Source organism: Podarcis pityusensis, assembly GCF_964106645.2.
Source record: "Podarcis pityusensis genome assembly, chromosome: 13".
Lineage (NCBI taxonomy): Eukaryota > Metazoa > Chordata > Lepidosauria > Squamata > Lacertidae > Podarcis > Podarcis pityusensis.
In genome coordinates this window covers 45,827,644-45,850,664 of record NC_138038.1, presented here as the reverse complement: position 1 = coordinate 45,850,664, position 23,021 = coordinate 45,827,644, and the positions used below count along the sequence as shown (strand labels likewise).

The window sequence follows — 23,021 nt, the reverse complement described above, 5'->3', positions numbered from 1 at the left end:
CATGATCGTGTCATGCAATATATGGAAGCAACATACCAAGGCAGATAATGATCTACCATGAATACCTTAAACACAACAATACATGAAAAAGAAGAAGTTTCATCTTACCAGGGAATATTAATAGTTTGGTCCCACTTCCAAATGCAAGTTTACCAAATCCACCAGCAGTGTTAGCACTGCGATATGTACCTTTACAAAATGGCGGCCTTCTTAGGGGCCCCAGGCATTATCCTGGTCCTTTGCACCAGAGATATAACAACATATATAGAGCTAATTGCCCATCGGCTTTTCCTTTTCAAGGCACTCAGATATCTATTTGGAAGTTAGGTCAAACAAACTTTGGGTCATACTCAGACTAGACCCACTGAAATCAATGTAGTTACACAAGTCCATGGCTGTGATCACCGAGTATGGTTGACATTGGCTCATCACTCATGGATATTAGATGCCTCCATCCAATGGGTAGATTGGACTATGTCATGCTATTGAGGCAAATAACACATCCACTGGGGTAAATAATGGTGTACCATGATTACTATGAGAAAATTAACATGAGAAAATGTAAAAAGTCTCTGCTTACCAGGAAGTACTACTAGTCTGGTCCCACTTCCAAATGTGGGTTTCCCAAACCCACTAGCAGTTGTAAGCACTGTGAGATGCACCTTTACAAAATAGCGGCTAAACTCTTTGTCCTGTGGGCTGGGGTGAGGAACCTTTGTCCCTCCAGCTGCTTCTAAACTACAACTCCCATCATCCCCGGCCATTGGCCATGCTTGCTGGGTGTTATGGGAGCAGCAGTTCAGGAATAACTGGAGGGCAAAGCACCTAAGAAAGTGGTAAATACAAGCATACAGTGCAATATCTTAGCGATAGAGTAAATCCATTTATTTCAATGGGTCTACTCTATTATTGGATAGCATAATCATAAATTGAAATTAATTGTGATTTCAAACCAGTTTTGGTGTTTTTTTTAAAGAAAAAGAAATAATGTTCTCAATTAAGTTGTATAAAGAATCAAGAATTATCCCACAAAGATAAATAGAGTAGGGATGATATATTGGTATAATCAGAAAATCTCAATACGGAACAAATCATGAAAAAGAATCCCATAAAAACGCACAAATCCAGTTTCTTTAAATGCCACTGTCAACAGCAATGTCGACTCACCAGGAATAATCACAAGCTTGGACCCACTTCCAAATATCTTTTTCCAACCAACATTTTCAGCACTGTGAGACACATCTCTACAAAATGGTGGCTGTCTGAGAGTTCATTGGCATGCAGTATGGTGCAGCGGGGTGTGTGTGTGTGTGTGTGTGTGTGAAAATAGCTTACCCCTAAATAAATGGAGTTAGGATTGTAGATTAAATCCATTGGGGTAGTAAAAAAAATGGGGAGGCGGTGGACAGAATGTAAGAGATTTTTGGTTAGAATAATCTATCCTACCTTGTCCATCCCAGCAGCTACAAGTCAAAGGTTTAATTGAATGGACTTTTATTCATACTTACACCAACCAATTTGAACCAAAGCAGAGAAATTTGAGACCCCAAAGTCCACCACTGAGCAAAGCACAACTCTCTCAAGGTCTGAGCAGGGGTGAGAAACCCACAGCTCTCCAAATGGTGTTGGATTTCCAACTCCCACCTGCTTCAGCTGGCGTGTCCAATTGTCAGGGTGATAGGAATCAAAGTCCAGCAAGATTAACAGCTTCCCCACCCCAAGCTAAATAACAGAGTCAGCTGGCTGGTGCTGATGGGCGTGGTATAGCGATGGACTTACAACATTTTCTGATTGTCAGATACCTGTGCTATGTGATTCTGTTCCAGAGCCAAATAAAACAATTCTTGCATTTTCATGGTTGGTCACACATGGTGACTGTTGGTCACACACATTTTCCCCCTTGGATTTGACATCAAGAACAAATTAAATGAGCCTTGATACTTACTGGGGTTCACCTTCAGGATAGTTCCTTTTCCAAATATCACCTTATTTCCAGCTACATTCCCACAGTGATTCAATGTCTCACAAAAACCTCTAGAAGAGGGACAGGGAACATCTGTCTTTTCAGATGGTGTTCAACTACAACTCCCATCACCCATGACCATGGGACATGGTGACTAGGGCTAATGGGAGTTGTAGTCCAGGAACCCCTGGAGCACACAAGGTTAGTTAGGCATAGCTGCTGTGTGAACCAGCACAGTATTTCTGGTCTCCCCCCTAATCTCAACCTATTTATGGCAATGTAAGACTTGGAGCCCTGCAACATCTTGAGGGCTAGCTTTAGGCAACAGGGTGATTGCTTAAATGCTGGCTGGTAGCCAAAACCTACATTATCTGTGGTGCTGGAACTTGGTAAATATATGTATGTTTCAAAGGCAATAGAGTCCAGCATGGGACTCCAATGGTATGTTAATGGTTTGAAGGAATTCACAAAGTTTCAGCTGCAACTCCCATCATCCCTGACCATTGGCCATGCTGGGTTGAGCTGTTGGACTACAAAAGCCCCCCCCCCCCGGGGGGGGGGAGGTTAGAGAAAGCTGCTAAAGACTGTCTTCTTGGTTGTTCTGTGAAGCTCAACTTGACCAAGGCTTTTTTTCCAGCTGGAACTCACCAAAAGTTCCAGCAGCTCTCAAGTGGGCCATTGCCATTGTAAGAGAATGAGGGAGGTGTTCATGGTGAGTTCCAGGCATTGCTTTTTCTAGAAAAATAGCACTGGGTAACACAATTTCAAATTTGGAGGGTTGCACTTGGATGAGGAAGAGGGGGGTATTCTGATCTGTCACACTCACAAAATGAAACTAAATAAGGGTTTAAATTTACCTGGTGTCACAATTAGCCTAGTCCCACTGCCAAAGATTACTTTCCAGTTACCAGTAGAAGACACACAGTGCTTCCTGCCTTGATAAAAATTGCCCAGACACAAGGAGTGTACAATGTGCTCAGGGATAGTATAGAGCAGGGATGGTGAACCTGGTGTCTCCGAGACTGGACTACATCTTCTATCATCCTTGATCATCAGATGCTGGATGATGCGGATGGGAGTCATGGTCCAAAGCAATTGGAGGATGCAATGTTGGACAAAGATGCTCCACAGACTAATATTGTGTTCCTGGTCGCTCCACTTACCCCGGACCAAGTTTTGGGGACTGCATTTGTTTGGAAAAGAAGGTATTATGATCTGTTGCACATAGAAGGAATTAAGGCTTGAAACTTACTTGGTGTCACAACCAGTCTTGTTCCACTTCCAAAGGTTACTTTTCCATAACCAGTGGAAGACCCACAGTGTTTCCTGCCTTGACAAAAATTGTCCATGCACAAAGAGCACACAGAGCAAAGAGCTGGGCATGAGAAAGGGTAGCATAGGCAGGGAGGAGAATCTGATGTCCTCTAGATATGGCTGGACTGCAACCTTCATCACCGCTGGCCATTAGCCATGCTGACAGGGGCTGATGTGAACTGGAATCCAACATCATTTGAAGAACCACAAATTCCCCATCTCTGGTATAGGGATGGACTTGCAACACTTTTTGATTGGCAGATACCCATGCTATGTGATTCTGTTACAGCGCCAAATAAAACAATTCTTGCCTTTTCATGGATGGTCACACATGGAGACTGTTGGTCACACACATTTCCCCCCTTGGATTTGACATCAAACACAAATTAAATGAGCCTTAATACTTACTGGGGTACACCTTCAGGATAGTTCCTTTTCCAAATATCACCTTATTTCCAGCTGCATTCCCACAGTGATTCAATGTCTCACAAAAACCTCTAGAAGAGGGACAGGGAGCATGTGTCTTTCCAGATGGTGTTGGACTACAACTCCCATCACCCATGACTATGGGACATGGTGACAGAGGCTAATGGGAGTTGTAGTCCAGGGATCTCTGGAGCACACAAGGTTGGTTAGGCATAGGAGCAATCTCTGGAGGATGGAAGCAATCTCTGGAGGGACACTGGCTCCTCACCCTTGCAATAAAACAATCCTGACATTCTCATGGCCAGGGTAAGTGTTAATAAATACTAGCATATTCAAGATAACACAATAGTGTGTTAGCCTGAACAGGATTCCCTTTCCTCGACAAGATTTGTTGCTAAAACAACATGGGGATCACTGGGTCATCTGCAGATACCCTTAACTCATAGTCACACATGTTCCACACAGGGAATCATCCACAAATAAAATGAACTATGACTGCAAGAAGATGAAACCTATCTATTCTGAAGGAAATCAGCCCTGAGTGATCACTGGAAGGACAGATCCTGAAGCTGAGGCTCCAATACTTTGGCCACCTCATGAGAAGAGAAGACACCCTGGGAAAAACCCTGATGCTGGGAAAGGTGGAGGGCACAAGGAGAAGGGGACAACAGGGGACGAGATGGTTGGACAATGTTCTTGAAGCTACTAACATGAGTTTGACCAAACTGCGGGAGGCAGTGGAAGACAGGAGTGCCTGGCATGCTCTGGTCCATGGGGTCACGAAGAATCGGACACGACTAAACGACTAAACAACAACATGATACTTACTGGGATTCACCTTCATCTTAGTCCCTTTGCCAAAGATCACCTTCTCTCCACTGTATTCCCACAGTGATTCAAAGTCTCTCAAAAACCTCTCGAAGAGGCACAGGGAGCCTATGTCTTGCCAGATGGTGTTGGACTACAACTCCCATCACTCTTGACCATGGCAGCTAGGTCTCATGGGAGTTGTAGTCTGACAACACCTGGTGCAAGGGCACAAGGTTAGGAAATCTATGGATCTATGGATCAACACTGTTTGGGGTGTTGCATGGTCAGGGGTGGGGGGTGGGAGCTGCAGCCCAGAACCATCTGCAGGGTCACAGTTTCCCCACCCTGCAATAAAACAATTCTTACATTCTCATGGACAAGGTTAAAGTCTAGTAAGTTCAAAATGGCAGGGCAGGGCAGTAGGCAGAAAAGGCTTTCCTTCCCCCAGTAGTCTTTGCTTCTAGAAAATTCACAGCCATCACTGACTTATCTGCAGTGCCCTTAAGTGTTAGTAACTCTCACCACCACCAACACCATCACCATGCTCTGGATTTGATATCATGAATAAATAATATGAACCATGATACTTACTGGGATTCACTTTCAGGACAGTCCCTTTACCAAAGACCACCTTGTTTGCATTGTTTCCCCACAGTGATTCAATGTCACCCAAAAACCTCTAGAACAAGGGTTAGGGAGACCTGTGGCTCTGCAGATGATGTTGGACTACAACTCCTATCATCCTTGACCCTTAGATATGGTCTCTAGGTCTGATGGGAGTTGTAGTCCAACAACACCTGGAGGACACATGGTTAGAGACTGCTGCTCTAGGGATTCATGCTGCATTTCTGAGTTCAACTTGCATACAACTGTATAAATCAAAGTTTTGCATGTGGCATTTGTGCCGGGAATAGTATTCCCAAACACCATCCATCCCAAACAAAAGGGATTAAGTGCTGAAACTTACTTGGTGTCACCACCAGTCGGGTTCCACTTCCAACAGCTACTTTCCAGGATCCACTGATATAGCCTGCCTTGACAAAAAGCGACTCAGAGGCAGACTTGAGAAGGTGCTAAGGGATAATATAGGGCAGCGATCATGGGGTACCTGGTGTCTCTCAGATGATAGTAGACTACGACTATATCATCCCTGATAATTGGCAGTGCTGGCTGGAGTTAATGGGAGTTGTGGTTCAAAGCGCCTGCAGAGTTCAAGTTTGGAGGAAGCTGCTCTATGGACTAGCCCTGCATTGTATATCAGACCAAGTTTAATTGGTTGTCTTTGATTAGGGAAGGGGATCCCAATCGCTCACAGTCACAAAATGAAATGAATTAAAGGCTAAAACTTACTTGGTGTCACAACCAGTTTAGTCCCCTTTCCAAAGGTTACCTTCGTGCTGCCACCGCCATACCCACAATGTTTCCTGCTTTGACAAAAACTTTCCAGGCTCAAGAATCACACATAACCAAGAGCTGAAGGGGACTCCAACTTATAGGAGGAACTTAATCTGAAAACGAGTGAAAATGATCCCCCCCCCATTGTGTTTGACATCAAGCACAAATTAAATGAGCCTTAATACTTACTGGGGTTCACCTTCAGGATAGTTCCTTTTCCAAATATCACCTTATTTCCAGCTACATTCCCACAGTGATTCAATGTCTCACAAAAACCTCTAAAGAGGGACAGGGAAAATGTGTCTTTCCAGATGTTGTTGGACTACAACTCCCATCACCCATGACCATGGGACATGGCTAATGGGAGTTGTAGTCCAGGAACCCCTGGAGCACACAAGGTTAGTTAGGCATAGCTGCTGTGTGAACCAACACAGTATTTCTGGTTTCCCTCCTAATCTCAACCTATTTATTGCAATACAGGACTAGGTTTGGGTGTTGCACTTGGATGAAAAGGTGTAACCCAAACTGCCATACACCCAGAATTTAAGAGATTAAAAACTATAACTAACTTGGTGTCACCACCAGTCTAGTCCCACTTCCAAAGATTACTTTGAAGGACCCACTGAACACCCAGAGTGTTTCCTCCCTTGACGAATATGGCTCAGTCACCAGAAACACACAAAGTTAAGAGTTGAACATGCTAATAGATATTATAGGGCAGGCGATATGAGGCAGCTGATGTCTTCCAAATTATATTGGGACTACAACTGGGTTGGCTGAGACTGATGGGAGTTGTAGTCATAAGCACCTGGGGAGCTCAAGGTTGGAGGGAGCTGCTCTAGGGACTAGCACTGTGTTCCTGGTTGCCCCCCTAGGCTCAACCTGAAGACTAGGTTGGGGTGGGTGGGCTGCCTTTGTTTGAGGAAGGATGGAGGTAATCTGGTCCATTACACATGCAAAATGGAAGGAATTAAACATGGAAACTTACTTGGTGTCACAACCAGTCTTGTCCCACTTCCAAAGGTTACTTTCCAGTTACTACTGGAAGACCCACAGTGTTTCCTCTCTTGACAAAAATTACCCAGGCAGAAGGAACACACAGATGCTGGGGATAGTCTAGGACAAGAAGGGTATCTGGTGTACTGCAGATATTGCCAGACTACAACTATGACCCCTTGCTATTGACTATGCTGACTGGGGCTAAGGGGAGTTGGAGCCCAACAACATATAGGGGGAGTCACAGGTTCCCCACCCCTGGTGTAAGGATGGACTTGCAATGCTCCCTGGTTGTTAGATACCATCCTATCTGTGGTGGACCTTGGGGTCTCAAATTTCAGTGGCACCCTGTCCGATACTAAAATTTGGTGCCCCCTTACTATTGCACTATTGCACATTCTAAATAATAGTTGTGGCATCCCCTGCGGTGCCCATTGTGACTCAGCTGGTTGTGCTCCTCTAAATTTTCCTCTGATCCTATGCAGTACAACTCAAAATCTAAGTTCTAGGGAGAGTTTTCCTTGCTTCTTTTCAAGAATGGAATGGTGGAATTCCTCTAGATGAGATTTCTTCTTCTTCTATCTGCTTCACCTTGGGAATTAACCCCCCTTGATTCAGAATTAAGTCCTGTGATCCCCCCATGTGGTTGGATTCCAACTCCCATAAGCCTCAGGCAGCATGACCAATGGTCAGAGAGGATGGGAGCAATCTCTGGAGGGACATGGGCTCCTCACCCTTGCAATAAAACAATTCTGACATTCTCATGGCCAGGGTAAGTGTTAATAAATACTAGCATATTCAAGATAACACAATAGTGTGTTGGGCTGAACAGGATTCCCTTTCCTTGACAAGATTTGTTGCTAAAACAACAACATGGGGATCACTGGGTCATCTGCAGATACCCTTAACTCATAGTCACACATGTTCCACACAGGGAATCATCCACAAATAAAATGAACTATGACTGCAAGAAGATGAAACCTATCCATTCTGAAGGAAATCAGCCCTGAGTGATCACTGGAAGGACAGATCCTGAAGCTGAGGCTCCAATACTTTTGCCACCTCATGAGAAGAGAAGACTCCCTGGAAAAGACCCTGATGCTGGGAAAGACTGAGGGCACAAGGAGAAGGGGACGACAGAGGATGAGATGGTTGGACAGTGTTCTCGAAGCCGCTAACATGAGTTTGACCGAACTGCGTGAGGCAGTGGAAGACAGGAGTGCCTGGCATGCTCTGTTCCACTGGGTCACAAAGAGTCGGACATGACTAAACGACTAAACAACAACATGATACTTACTGGGATTCACCTTCATCTTAGTCCCTTTGCCAAAGATCACCTTCTCTCCACTGTATTCCCACAGTGATTCAAAGTCTCTCAAAAACCTCTCGAAGAGGCACAGGGAGCCTATGTCTTGCCAGATGGTGTTGGACTACAACTCCCATCACCCTTGACCCTTGGGCATGGTGGCTAGGTCTCATGGGAGTTGTAGTCTGACAATACCTGGCGCAAGGGCACAAGGTTAGGAAATCTATGGATCTATGGATCAACACTTTTTGGGGTGTTGCGTGGTTGGGGTGGGTGGGAGCCCAGAAACATCTGCAGGGTCACAGTTTCCCCACCCTGCAATAAAACAATTCTTCCATTCTCATGGTCAAGGTTAAAGTCTAGTAAGTTCAAAATGGCAGGGCAGGGCAGTAGGCAGAAAAGTCTTTCCTTCCCCCAGTAGTCTTTGCTTCTAGAAAATTCACAGCCATCACTGATTCTTCAATTAACACACAAGATGTAACCGGCTGTACTTTTGAATAAATAAGGTATACTATTCATTGTATCAAATTGTAGATTTCAACGGAAGTCTCATAAAGTTCCACATGTAACGGGTTGTTACAGTTCCACATCGGTAGAACAGGCTCATATGCAATATTACAGGATAGTGGATCTTATAGCATAGTAGTGGTTGAAGCCTAGGATGGCGAAAGAAGGCTAATATTCCGGAAATCCTTGTCTTTGAATCTGTGAAAGGATTCTGTGGAACTGTAACAACCCTTCATGTGGATTATTGGACTCTATGAACAGGCAGGTGGAATAGACACTTATACATGTATGGACCTTATGCATGAACTGACTAGAGAATGTACTGATCCACTGGGTCTTCTGCTTTTTTCGTTGAACTTTATGAGACTTCCGTTGAAATCTACGATTTGATACAATGAATAGTATACCTTATTTATTCAAAAGTACAGCTGGGTACGTCTTGTGTGTTTACTGAGTATGTTTCATAGGTTTGTTGTTGTTGCTATCACTGACTCATCTGCAGCTGCCCTTAACTGTCAGTAACTCTCACCGACACCACACTCTGGATTTGATATCATGAACAAATAATATGAACCATGATACTTACTGGGATTCACTTTCAGGACAGTCCCTTTACCAAAGACCACCTTGTTTGCATTGTATTCCCACAGTGATTCAATGTCACTCAAAAACCTCTAGAACAAGGGGTGGGGAGACCTGTGGCTCTGCAGATGATGTTGGACTACAACTCCCATCATCCCTGACCCTTAGACATGGTGTCTGGTCTGATGGAAGTTGTAGTCCAATGACACCTGGAGGACACATGGTTAGAGACTGCTGCTCTAGACACTGCATTTCTGAGTTCAACTTGCATACAATTGTATAAGTCATAGTTTTGCATGTGGCATTTGTGCGAGGAATAGTATTCCCGATCACCATCCATCCAAAACAAAGTGGATTAAGAGCTGAAACTTACTTGGTGTCACCACCAGTCGGGTTCCACTTCCAAAAGCTACTTTCCAGGACCCACTGATATAGCCACAGTGTTCCCTGCCTTGACAAAAAGCGACCCAGGGGCAGACTTAAGAGGAGAAGGTGCTAAGGGATAATATAGGGCAGCGATCATGGGGTACCTGGTGTCTCCCAGATGATAGTAGACTACGACTCCCATCATCCCTGTCCATTGACTGTGCTGGCTGAGGTTGATGGGAGTTGTAGTCCAAAGTGCCTGCAGAGTTCAGGTTTGGAGGAAGCTGTTCTATGGACTAGCCCTGCATTGTATATCAGACCAAGTTTAATTGGTTGTCTTTGATTAGGGAAGGGGATCCCGATCGCTCACAGTCACAAAATGAAATGATTTAAAGGCTAAAACTTACTTGGTGTCACAACCAGTTTAGTCCCCTTTCCAAAGGTTACCTTCCAGCTGCTACCACCATACCCACAATGTTTCCTGCTTTGACAAAAACTGCCGAGGCTCAAGGAGCGCACAAAACCAAGAGCTGAAGGGGATAGCCTAGGACAGGGATGGCAAACCTGTGCCCTCCACATCCTTTTTTGGTCTACAATTCCCATCAAGCCCAGCCAGCATAGCCAATGGTTGGGGATGATAGGAACTGTAGTCCAACATTGTCTAGGGTGGCACAGGTTCCCCACCCTTGCATTTCCTGATATGGACATAAACATTGACTGTTAATGTTCCCCAGACTCTAACTTCTATTGAGAGTACAGGCACAGAAGCATCTGGAAAAGCTGACAGCTCTTTAGAAATAAAAGTCTTTTTTTAAAAAAATAAATAAATCAGAATGACCTGTGTGGAGAATTCAGAGAATTTTCAATTATGAACGAAGTTTTGGTTCACATATTGTTTTGAAAATTGTAAATCAGGTAAGGTCACATATCCAAAATCATTTAAATTTCCCTCTGGACCACATACAAGGAGAACATTATGTGAAGTTTGAATCTAAGGAGGTGTATGGGGTGGGAGGTATCCATGTTGTAAAATCCCTTAAAGATAGAGATGAAAAATCTCCAACCCATAGGAAGGGACTCAATTTGACGAGGAGTGAAAATGATTTCCCTTAGGGGCAGACGACAAGGGAACCTTCAAGTAATTTCTGTAAGCTGTGGAGGCAGAAACAGAATATTTGGCTAACAGCACAATCCCAAACATGACGGCTCAGAAGTAAGTCCCATTGAATTCAGTGGGGTGTACCCTCCAGTAAGTATGGTTAGAACTGCAACCTTAATGGATCCAGCCAGGCTATCTGTATAATCTACTTCTAGAAAGTAGCTTACATTACTTACTTGGCTCCACCACTAATCTTGTTCCTTTCCCGAAAACCAACTTGAAGTTCCCGGTATTCACACAGTAAGATTAGCCATAGCAAAAACCCAGCAGGTATGTCTTGCTCTTGCTGGAAAGCAAAGCAGCATGTTCTGTCACAAAAAAATCTACCAGGAGGCTGACTGTGCTGCAGTGCAGGCATGGGGAATCTTTGGCCCACAAATTTTGCCGAATTACAACTTCTGTCAGCCCCACCAAGCATGGCCAATGGCCAGAGAAGATGGGAGCTGTAGTTCAGCAACCTATGGAGGGTCAAAGGTTCTTCACACTTGCTGTAGTGAAAAGACACCACACAGCCAGCATTTCTGGTGGGATTTGATAGGGAGCAGATCACAATTCAAAGACTCTTGACATCTACTGCTCTGGTGTCAATTAGACAACAGAGAGACTATAGAACACATTGCCCACACTCTTAGAAATGCAGGAGCTACCTTATTCCAGTATTGATCCATCTAGCTCAGAATTATCCACACCAGAGATGGGGAATGTATCTCTACAAACATTACTGGACTCCAGTTTCCAGTAGTCCCAACCAGGATGGCCAACAATGAGGGATGATGGAAGATATAGTACAACACTTGATTGACTACACTGATTGACAATGGCTCTCCAGGCTTTCAGGCACAGAAGGTGCCCAATCCTTCCCAGAGGTGCTGGGGATTGAACCAGGGACCTTCTGCATGCAAATCAGATGCTCTACAACTGAGCTACAGCCCTTCTCTAATTTCCACACGTGGCAAGTTAGCATTTAGCACGTCCCATGCCTGAAACACTCAATTTCCATCTCCAAATTTTGCATTGCAGTTCTCCTGTCAAGTAATATATGCAAAAATGCATATGCTAGGCTAAGTTTGCATAAAGTTTGCATAAAGCTGCATATAGTAATTAAAACAACACACAAAATGCATTATATTAGGGGAAATATAAATATTAGGGAAAATACGATTGGCAAAAATGTGTTTATTAGACAAAAATACGTATAAACTGTGTAAGGAGAAATTTGCACTTAAATGCTGATGAATTTCCAGGAGGAATCAAACTGATTTAGAAATGTGGAGGACAGGATTTAAGATTGGAAGAAAGAGAAAGAAATAAAAATGGAGAGATTTATCCATTTCCACTTGCTAACAGCTTCAAGTTTCAACTTTGGTGGTTCAAGATATTTGGGTGCCTGAGGGAGAAAACCCAAGAAGGGGTTCTTCCCATCGTCGCATCCCTGACATACGTTTAAAGCACCATTATGCCAGACATGGAGAATCCTGGGAACTATCATTTTTTAAGGATGCTTGAAACTCTTGGTCTTTGTGGTCAGCAACCTTTAACAAACTAACAAACTTTCCCCGAGTTTCTTCAGGGGAAACCATAACTGTTAAAGTGGTATAAGGGTCCATATAATTTGTGGCATGGATGTGACCCGTGACAACAATGCCATAAAAATAAATGAAAGAGTAGGAAATTATGCTACCTTTGATGGTATCCTGGCCCAAAGAAGAGGGGCACAGGGAGGAAAGAAATGGAAAATAAATTCTGTCTGCCGTCACATTTGAAGAACTGGACAAATAAAGTCAGACTTACTGGGCAGGACAGTCAGTCTAGTTCCTGATCCAAATGTCACCTTCTCACCAAAGCTCCTCACTGTGTTCCTCACCTTAACATAAACTCAAGAATTGCTACATCTACCAATTGTGAAGAGAGGGAAGTTTCTAAGATTGTCAAGCTGAATTATATACCATGATGAGATGTTGTATGGATGTTTGCTACATTTGTATGGGATATAATTGGGGGCAGTGGTGGAGGTTTCTGGAAAGGAGCTGGGAAGAGTATCCTGAATTGCTGAGCCCAACACAAATACAAGACCAGGGGACTGAAAGAGCAGGGCCTGCCTGAAGTTGATGGGAGTTGTCCAAAGTGCCTGCAGAGTTCAAGTTTAAAGGAAGCTGCTCTATGGACTAGCCCTGCATTGTATATCAGACCAAGTAAATTGGTTGTCTTTGGTTAGGGAAGGGGATCGTGATCGCTCACAATCACAAAATTAAATGAATTAAAGGCTAAAACTTACTTGGTGTCACTACCAGCTTTGTTCCACTTCCAAACGTGAACTTAGTGTAGCTAGTGCCAGACCCACAGTGCTTCCTGCCTTGACAATAAAGTCCTCCCCATTTTAGTGGTTCCCATCTCAGCTTTCTTTCTTTTTAAAAAAGTAAGTCTCTAGTCCCTATGACTGAAATTATGGAACTCTTCCTACTGTAAATCTAAAGTCACGTTTCTCTATGCTTCTGCAACCACATGACATTCATGTATTCTGTCTGGGATTGTAGCAGAGGTGAGATGATTGCTGCTAACCTGTTATTGTGCCTTAAAGCAAGTAGAATTGTTGGGAATTGGGTAGAGATATTTTTAAAAAGCAGATTGCATTTTAGTTAGATTTGATGGCTGTGATGGAGAATGTATGAAGAGCTTTGTTGCATCACGTCAACAGATCATCTCATCTTGCATCCTGGTTTCACAGTGTTCAATCACAAACAATACCAGAGCACTTTCTGACTTATGAACCCATTAACTGACATTCAGAGGCATACTTCCTCTGATATTGAAGGAGGCACATAGCCATCATGATAACTTTCTCCTCCATTACAAAACAAAAACTCCATAGTGTTTCGTGCAGAGCTATAGACTCATTTTTTAAAAAAATTAAAAATAATAATCTTCCTGGACTGGTTGGTTTACCTCTTCTGTTCTCAGTAAACAAAACAGAAAGCTCTTAACTATGTGACCAGATTCAAACCTTTTACCGCGTTTAAGTGTGGCCACAAAATTTGAAATCATTTTCAGTTTCTATTTTTTAAATCCCAGACAGAGAACTACTTTGTAATCTAAAATGTGTGGAAGCATTGTAGGATGACAATATGCCATATCAACTTACATAATCCAAGGCATAGCTGCTTTTTACTTAACTCCCTCCACGGGTGAAATGTTCACAATCCCAAACAATAGTAAAATAGTAAAATTATTGAGAAAAGCAGGAGAAAAGGCCATCTAAATCTTCACTAGTGAATTTTCTTCAATATTTATTTCAGCTCTGCTGCACATGGATCATTTATTTATATTTTTACGGAAAAGTATAAAGGGACTACTGGAAAATATTGCACTGGAAGCCGACCTTTTTAAAGCAATAATGCAAGCAAAACAGAAAATGAATGAATTAGCTGATTTTGAGGGGAATGTAGCTGCTTTTGAGTAAACAAAACAAACTTACGTGGCACGACAAGCAACTTTGTCCCAGATCCAAATGTCACCTTGTTTCCAAAGTTTACACAGTGATTTCCCCTTTAGCATAAACTCATACAATGCAACATAAGGGGGAGTGCACATATTGGAGAATACTTTGCATAAAGAACAACACTTCTGGGCCACATCAGTGGTAATTCCTACCTGCCCTGCCTCTAAGTCTAACATTGTAGTAGCATGAAAAGTTATCCATATCATCCCATTGTTTCCAATACAATCAAATGCTGAAGGAGACTGCCTTTGTTTTTTACTCACACTTTACCATGAATATTCATACTGGTACTTGGTTGCAAATTTTGAAGCAGTGCTCCTTTCAAAGGATGCTTGTGTTTCAGTTCACACAATGCTTTAGGATGTGCAAATTAGGTAGATTCATCTATAAATGCAAACTGGAAAGAATTCAACACCCATCTCTACTTGCAGATGCAAGAGCCTTGGGGGATATTCCTATGAATCTACTTTGCTGCAGAATGGAAGGAGTCAACAGCTGAAACTTACTTGGAGACACAACCAGTTTAGTTCCCCTTCCAAAGGTTAGCTTGTAAGTGCCACTAGTATACTCACAGTGCTTCCTGCCTTAACAAAAAAAAGAGAGTCCAGCATATACGAAGACTGGTTCAAGAATGAAACGGAGGGCTTGCCCACACTTCTGCCACTTCAACCCAGAAAACATGCTCTTTAGTTCTACATTTGAACTGCAGTTCCTGGGAACATCAATGCTGTTTGTGCCAATTCAGCACTAAAGATCGGGTTTCCCCAGGGGAAAGCAGATGGGCAAACAGGGGTGCAAAAAAGCCCTAAGAGGGGAATAGTGAAAAGAGGGGTTATATTTTGTCTGTGTGGTTGTTTTCAAGGTTACAAAACAATCTTACAGGGCAGGACAAACAATCTTGTCCCAGATCCAAATGTCATCTTCTGACCTTAATCCACATTGTGATTTTCACTTTAGTGTAAACCACCGTTTCCCAAACTTGGATCTCCAGCTGTTTTGGGACTACAATTCCCATCATCCCTGACCACTGGTCCTGCTAGATATGGATGATGCCAGTTGTAGTCCAAAAACAGCTGGAGACTCAAGTTTGAGAAATCCTAGCGTGAATTCATACAGTGCAACATCTGTGGCCATCTGCATATTGGGAAATTCTTTGCATAAAAACCATTCTTCTGGGTGGCATCAATGAACCTGCCTATCTGCCCTGGCCTGCTCCTTCTGTTGTTCTGCCCAAAAGTCGAATGTTGTAAGAGAGTGGGAAGTTATCCATATATTTCCACTGTTTCCAATGCAGTCTGATGTTGGAATACACCGCTTGCCTCATTTGCAGCCCTGTTAATCCCTTAATCCTTTGAGTAAAACCATTTTGGGTTTATTTACAGTTCTGGGCCATTGTTGGAAACTGAACACTGAGCTAAATGGGAAGTGATATGTTTTCTGAACCCATTAGCTATATTTTCTTCTTCCAATGACCATGGTTACTGTTAATAAAATGTTACCCTTTTCAAAATGATTCAGGATAAACAACTATTCCTCACTTCAAAGTAGATTGTTGGAAATCCCACTGCAATCATTAGTTCACCTGTAGTTCTTCATAACTACAGAACCTTTTTTCCACATTTGCTGCTATTTCAGCATCTCAATTTCTCATTTTCCCCCAATCTTAAATTCAGTTTTTCACATTTCCTAATCACTTTGCAAATTCCCGGACCTAAACTGGAAATGACAGGGATTTAACCTTCACCATGCAAAGAAGATGCTCTGCTCTTGCAGTAGATTTCTACATTTCTACATTTCTATGCTATATTATGGTCAGACTACATAACACATGAGCTTTTGTGTAACTAATAGCTAAGTATGTTTATTTAATGGGTACTGGTGGCTGCAAGAGGTTTACTTCAAATGCTTGGTGCTCACTAGTTAGCTGCAAGTATTGTCAGATTTGCTAACTTGCAAGGGAGAGAGCCGAGTTAAGGGCATGGTGATGTTTTGGGTGAAATGATGCTGTTTTGGAGACTAGCACTATCTGCCTGGTTGCTCTCCCGTGCTCATACAGTAAAAACTGAGTATTTTTTTTGGGGGGGGGTGCAAGTGTCAGGGAAGATACCTAGAGCTGCTATTTCTAGCAAAACTGGAGGAATTTAAGAGCTGAAACTTACTTGGAGTTACAACCAACCTAGTTCCACTTCCAAAGGTTACTTTGTAAAGACCAGTGTCAGACCCACAATGTTTCCTGTCTTGACAAAAATTGCCCTGGGAACAAGGAGAAGGCTGACACAAAAATGAAACTAAAAGGGTGAAAGTTTTGCTCTTGGATTTTAGATACCCATGCTGAATAATTCTTTGCAAACATTCTCTTTACAGTAAAGCAACTGTAGCAAAGATAAGAAGAAATATATATTTTCCCCATTTATCATCCAGCTGAACTTCTGTGTCTAGGTGACCACGGTTAGTTACATAATGCTAGAATACAGAGGCATCAGTCTGAACTGATAAATCCATCAAGTTCTGCTTGAACAGGCTAACATGAAACGGGCTCCCCTATGAGCTTAAAGTTTCTACTCCTCATGTTTTATGTCTCTCCACCTAGAAGCAATCAAAGATGCTTTCGCAAGAAACCCAGAAAATCAAAAAGGTTTGCCCCATGGTTGCAGATGGGGCAATAAGAATTGCAGATGCAATAAGAAACTGAATAATGTAATAGTAATAGTATCTGAATAATGTAATAGTAATAGTATCTTCATAGTATCCTACAATCAAAGTTGAATAGAAGGGGAACCAAAAAGGCAATCTGCTTGCCATTATGTGCAGATTCAGGCAAACAGAAGAGACTTACGAGGCTGGACAGTCAACCTGGTTCCAGAGCCAAAAATAATCTTGTAACCATCGTTAACACAGTGGTTTATGCTTCAACATAAACTCATGCAGTGATGCAGATCCCAAGACAGGCTCTGGGATTGCAAACCAAAATGATATAATACACTTTACACTTTTTTTATAAAAAAAAAGCTGTGCAAAGAACCCCAAATTTTCTACCCCCCAAAATGGAACCCAGTTTAAGCTGATCCTTGCAAGCTAGAGAAACTTTCTTCTCCATAGACTCTAGGTGAGATTCTCAGGATCTTGTAAACTGAATTTACAAAGAAATGAGTATGAGACCGTCTTTGTCTTTATAGGAATTGGCATTGGTAATATTTATAAGACTTTTAGACAGGGACCACAGCATTTTGCTATTCTTGTAACCCTAGCACACTGTCAGCATGTAATTGAAAGTATAGTAACTAACAGGGGATTTGGGGGGGGGCACCTTAAAGTCTAACAAATCATGCAATGATATATTTGCTGGCTTCTAAGATGCCTTGTTCTTTATGCTGCAACAAACTGACACAGCAGCCTCGGGAAGACAGGAAATATAGAACTATATCTCTCCCATAGCTGTTTCTATTATTGTCGTCATACAATGAGAGATGACATTTGCTACAGCTAGCCGATGTCTGTTTAGTGGGTACTGATGGCTACAAGACCCATAACCTTTACTAGTTATGGAGTATGAAGAAACCACTTTGACCATTTGGAATGTAAGCAGCTCTAAGGGCTCTAAGGGAGCAATGATCCTTTGGGGAAATCGATGTTCCTTTGCAGACTAGCACTGCCAGCCTAGCTGCTCCCTTGTGCTCAACTTGCATAAGATACAGACCAAGGTTTTTTGTGGGGGGTCTGTGTCTGCAAGTGTATGTGAGGATCTTCTATTTTCTAGCAGAATTCATAGCTGAAACTTACTTGGAGTCACAAGAAGTTGTGTTCCACTTCCAAAGGTTATTTTGTTAAAACCACTAGTATACCCACAGTGTTTCCTGCCTTGACAAAAATGTCTGATGCTCTTGAGGTACTGATGTCTCTTGCCGGCTACCATGGTGAGGCTTATTTTTCCTCTGTGCTCAACTTGGATAAGAAAGGCAAAAAAGCTGGGATAGAGCAGTTGTAAGAGCATGAGGCCCTAAATCCCAGGGTTGTGGGTTTGAGCCCCATGTTGGGCAAACCAATTCCTGTATTTCAGAGGGCTGGACTAGATAACTTTCATGGTCCCTTCCAACTCTACAATTCTATGATTTTAAGCATTTGGGGTTTCAAGTGTGGGTTAGAAGTGGGGTGCTATCCTGAACTGCTTTTCATAGCAGAATGTCAGGAATGAAGGGCCAGATTCTTAACAAAAGATGGAATCTAAGGTTGCTTGCAGATGACCTGTTTATTGGGTGTTCATTGTGAGGAGGTCCCATAACATAAGAAGAGGATGCTTCATGAGGTCAAAGGCCCATCTTGTTCAGTATCTTCTTCTAAGTAAAGGTAAAGGGACCCCTGACCATTAGGTCCAGTCGTGGCTGACTCTGGGGTTGCGGCGCTCATCTTGCTTTATTGGCCGAGCGAGCTGGCGTACAGCTTCCAGGTCATGTGGCTAGCATGACTAAGCCACTTCTGGCGAACCAGAGCAGCGCACGGAAACACCGTTTACCTTCCCGCTGGAGCGGTTCCTATTTATCTACTTGCACTTTGACGTGCTTTTGAACTGCTAGGTTGGCAGGAGCAGGGACCGAACAACGGGAGCTCACCCCATCGCGGGGATTCGAACCGCCAACCTTCTGATCAGCAAGTCCTAGGCTCTGTGGTTTAACCCACAGTGCCACCCGCGTGTCTTCTTCTAATAGTGGTCAAATAGATGTCCATTATGGGAAACCCAAAAGCAGGACTTGGGCACTTGGGATTCCCAGCAACTGGCATTCAGAGGCATATACTAGCCTCTGAAAATGGCAGTAGGACATAGACATCATGGCTAGGAGCCACTGACAGCCTTACCCTCCATAAAGGCTTATATGAAGCCACTCTGAGCAATTGCTATCCTCACTTTCAAGTGCATTTTCTTAGTGCAAAAAGTATTGGGTGGTTTTTTTTTTGGGATGGGGGAATCCAATTTGTTGTGCAACAGTGTCAAATCCACTTAAATCCTGTAACCTGAATTTGCTGCTATGCAACTGAACCTCACCCACAAAATAGTGACAGATTGAAAGCACCCTAAGGGGGAATGGTGATACTATCTGTTCATAGATGCCCACACTGAATAATCTGCTTGGCAGCAATTATTTGGGGAGGGTGTGTGGCATGGAAAGATTTTGTGAACGGCTAACAGCTAGCAAGATGGAAGAAAACAAGAGCTGAAACTTACTTGGTGTTACAAGCAGTTTGGTCCCACTTCCAAAGGTTAGCTTATTGAAGCTGCCACTAGACGCACAGTGTTTCTTCCCTTGACAAAAACTGCTCAAGAGGGAAGGAAGAATCTAACAGGAGAGTGGAACTACCTAAGAGGTGAGGGAATGGCGATGCCGTCGGATTCATAGAAATCCCCTCACTTCTGTTCCAGTGGTGTAGTAGTGAATTCTGAGGTGCAGACACTTTCCCTGACAAACCTTCATGCCACACTCTTTCTAAGGCTATACACCGAAAATGAATTTTTGACCCATGCAGACCTTGGCTACACTTACAGCATACATTTAAGTCACTGTGGTACCACTTTAAACAGGCATAGCTTTCCCCAAAGAATTCTGGCAGCTGTAGTGGCACTGCCATGACACCCATACCCTCAACCCATCATCAAATGTAATACTGCACTGTAATTCAGTTCTGGCATCTCTTGGGTGGGCGCCATTGCCATTATAAGAGAAGAAGGGAGGCGTTCCTGGTGAGTTCAGGCACCTCTTTTTCTAGAAAAACAGCACTGGGGACATCATTATCATCACCAACAATTTTATTCCTTATACCCCAGCCATCTGATTGGGTTGTCCCAGACACTCCCAACATATATAAAGACATCATAAAACATAAAACATTTTTAAAACTTCCATGTACAGGGTTGCCTTCAGATGTCTTCTAAAGGTTGTATAGTTACTTATCTCCTTGGCTTGGGGGTCGCATAACTCCATACCTTCCAACATTTCTGCAATGAAACTAAGGACATCTGACCATGCTCTCCTACATCTCATCGATGAAAATAGGGATGTCCAAAGGGAAACCAGAACATTCTGGGAATCAAACCAGAAACCAGGATGGTGTCTGTAAATATGGGACTGTCCCTGGAAAATAGGGACACTTGGAGGGTCTGATCTACTCCAGCATCCCATTCTCACAGTGGCCAAGCAGATGCTCAGATGGGAAACCTGCAAACAGAACCTCTCCTCTACCATGGCTGCCAGCAACTGGGATTCAGAACAATAATGCCTCTCAACAGTGAAGGAGAAACATAGCCATGTTGGGCAGCAGCCACTTATGGCCTTGTCCTCTCTGACCTACAGTCATTAAGCACTGAATGTCTTGTGACTGGGAGGTCTATTCCAGTCTCGTACTAGTCAACCCACAGTAATCACAAAATCAATTGCCGAGATGGTCATGCTCTTCCGACGTTGTCAGAGACAGTACAAGTATGTCTCTGGACACCAGTTGTTGTGAATCACAAATGGGGAGAATGCATCTAGTTGGAAACTGTGAGAACAGAATGCTGGACTAGATGGGTCTTTAGCCTGATCCAGTAGGGCAGGCATAGGCAAACTTGGCCCTCCAGTTGTTTTGGGACTACAGCTCCCATCATCCCTAGCTAACAGGACCAGTGGTCAGGAATGATGGGAGTTGTAGTCCCAAAACATCTGGAGGACCGAGTTGGCCTATGCCTGCAGTAGGGCTCTGGCGTTTCTTGAGTATCAATTACTTACATAACATTTCAAGTCCTGCTTATTCAGTCCACCACAAAATATGATACTTACTGGGATTCACCCTCAGAATGGTTCCTTTACCAAAGATAATATTTCTTGCAGCTGTATTCACACAGTGATTGGAGGCCCTTCAAAAACTTTTTTAAAAAGACTTCCTGACTAGTCTTTAGGGATCAGATCTGCAGCAACAGCTGAAGCAGAATTCTAGAGACCTTCAGAATGCAGTGAAATGTTCTAACTTCAGGATCTATCATAGGTAAGCCTGGAAAAAAGTCCTTCAGAACTTTAAATATTCATATATCAAATCCTGAAATTTTGATTTGGGGAATTCTCTTTCCCCTTACCCCAAGATATTCACATGAAATTTCAGAATTCAAGAAAGAGAATTAAAAGCCTGATATGTACAAGTAGTGAGATTTTCTGCACTACCAAGTTTTTGATAAAAACAATAACTAATGATAATATTGGCCACCCCAATCCAGGAAAGGTAAGCACTATAGTCACATCTACACTGCATATTTAAAGCACATTTAACACACATTGAAAGCAAATGATTTTCTCCAAAGAAACCTGGGAACTGTCATTTGTTAAGAGTGCTGGGAATTGTAGCTCTGTGAGAATGAAACTAAAGTATCCAGGATCCTTTGAGGGAAGACATGTGTTTAAATGTTTGGTGCGGATATGGCCCATGGGCTGTATCCAACTAAGGCCTTCTCAGAAGAGACCCACTGAAATGAATGAGCTTCAGTTAGTCATGTTCATTAACTTCAATGGGTCTACTCTGAGTTGGATACACCCCTATCCAGTACAACCCTCTGTTTCCTCAGAAGTAAGTCTCATTTCAGCATCCTTTTGTCTAAGCAGAAGTATCCTCATCTCCCCAGCCCCATAGATTCCTTTCCTCTCTAGGTACTCTTGCCTCCAGACAGGAGAGATTCAAGAACATAATAGGCATTTAAGTTTGCATAATTAAAGAGGCTTAAAGTGCACTGACATGAAACATCCACCTTTTTTTTTTTGAAAAAAAGAGATGAGGATATGCACCGAAAATTTGGATGCACCAATGATTAACTGGGAAGCCTATCAGGATGAATCCTCATTGTTGTACAACCTCCCTGGAAACAACTCAGAACGAATCTTCATTAAAAGCATAGTCTAACCTCTATGTTAGATTTGTGCAAGCAAATCAGGACAAATACTCAAAAAAGGAGCTCCATCTCCACCATGAAACTTACTAGGTGAGATGAGAAGTCTTGAGCCACCACCAAAGACGAGTTTGTTACCAGCTCCAACATTCACACAGTGGTTGAGTCTAAGACAAAAACTCCAGGAAGGGTGCTAGAAACTGGTGTACTGGTCACTTATCATGCAGAAAAACAAAAAACAAAACACCTCAGGATTGGGATTGTGGAAGCCATCCAGAATGAGTTCCAGTAAATGGCTACAGTTTTCTAAGCAGGCCCCATTCACTTCAATGGATGGAAAGGAAGGTCTGAACGGAGCAGAGGTCTGAAAGGAACACTTTGGGAATGCAGATGTGTGTAACGTGGGGAAAATAATTCTGATTTTTTGATATCTTGAACAATGGAAGTAATGTAGGCTTAAGAAACTTACTTGGTGTCACAGTCAGTCTAGTCCCACTGCCAAAGGTGTACCTGTAGCCTTGGGAGTCCCACAGTATTTCCTGCCTTGACAAAAATCACCCTGGAGAACTCTGAGTGAAGTCTAGAACTGGGGAGGTGGAGGGGGAACATTCACAGATTTTCAGGTATCCAAGCTGAGGAATCCTTTCCAAAAGAGAAAGTTCCCTTCTCTTCACTAGAAACCGAAATGGAGGCAACCCAATTTCAAGGATAAGGTAGCATTTCCTCTGCTTTCTACTGGAATTAACCTCCTAATTTTGTACACTTTTCGGGAATCAGCAAGGCCAATAAACGAGCATCTGC

General features: G+C 42.9%; 1 gene segment (V, D, J or C); it reads right to left on the bottom strand.

Annotated features, from left to right (window-relative positions):
* The window catches only part of LOC308461695 (T cell receptor alpha chain MC.7.G5-like), a 151,386-nt gene that overhangs the window by 12,526 nt on the left and 115,839 nt on the right, over positions 1–23,021 (bottom strand). The window contains exon 3 of the C gene segment in view: positions 9,673–9,725.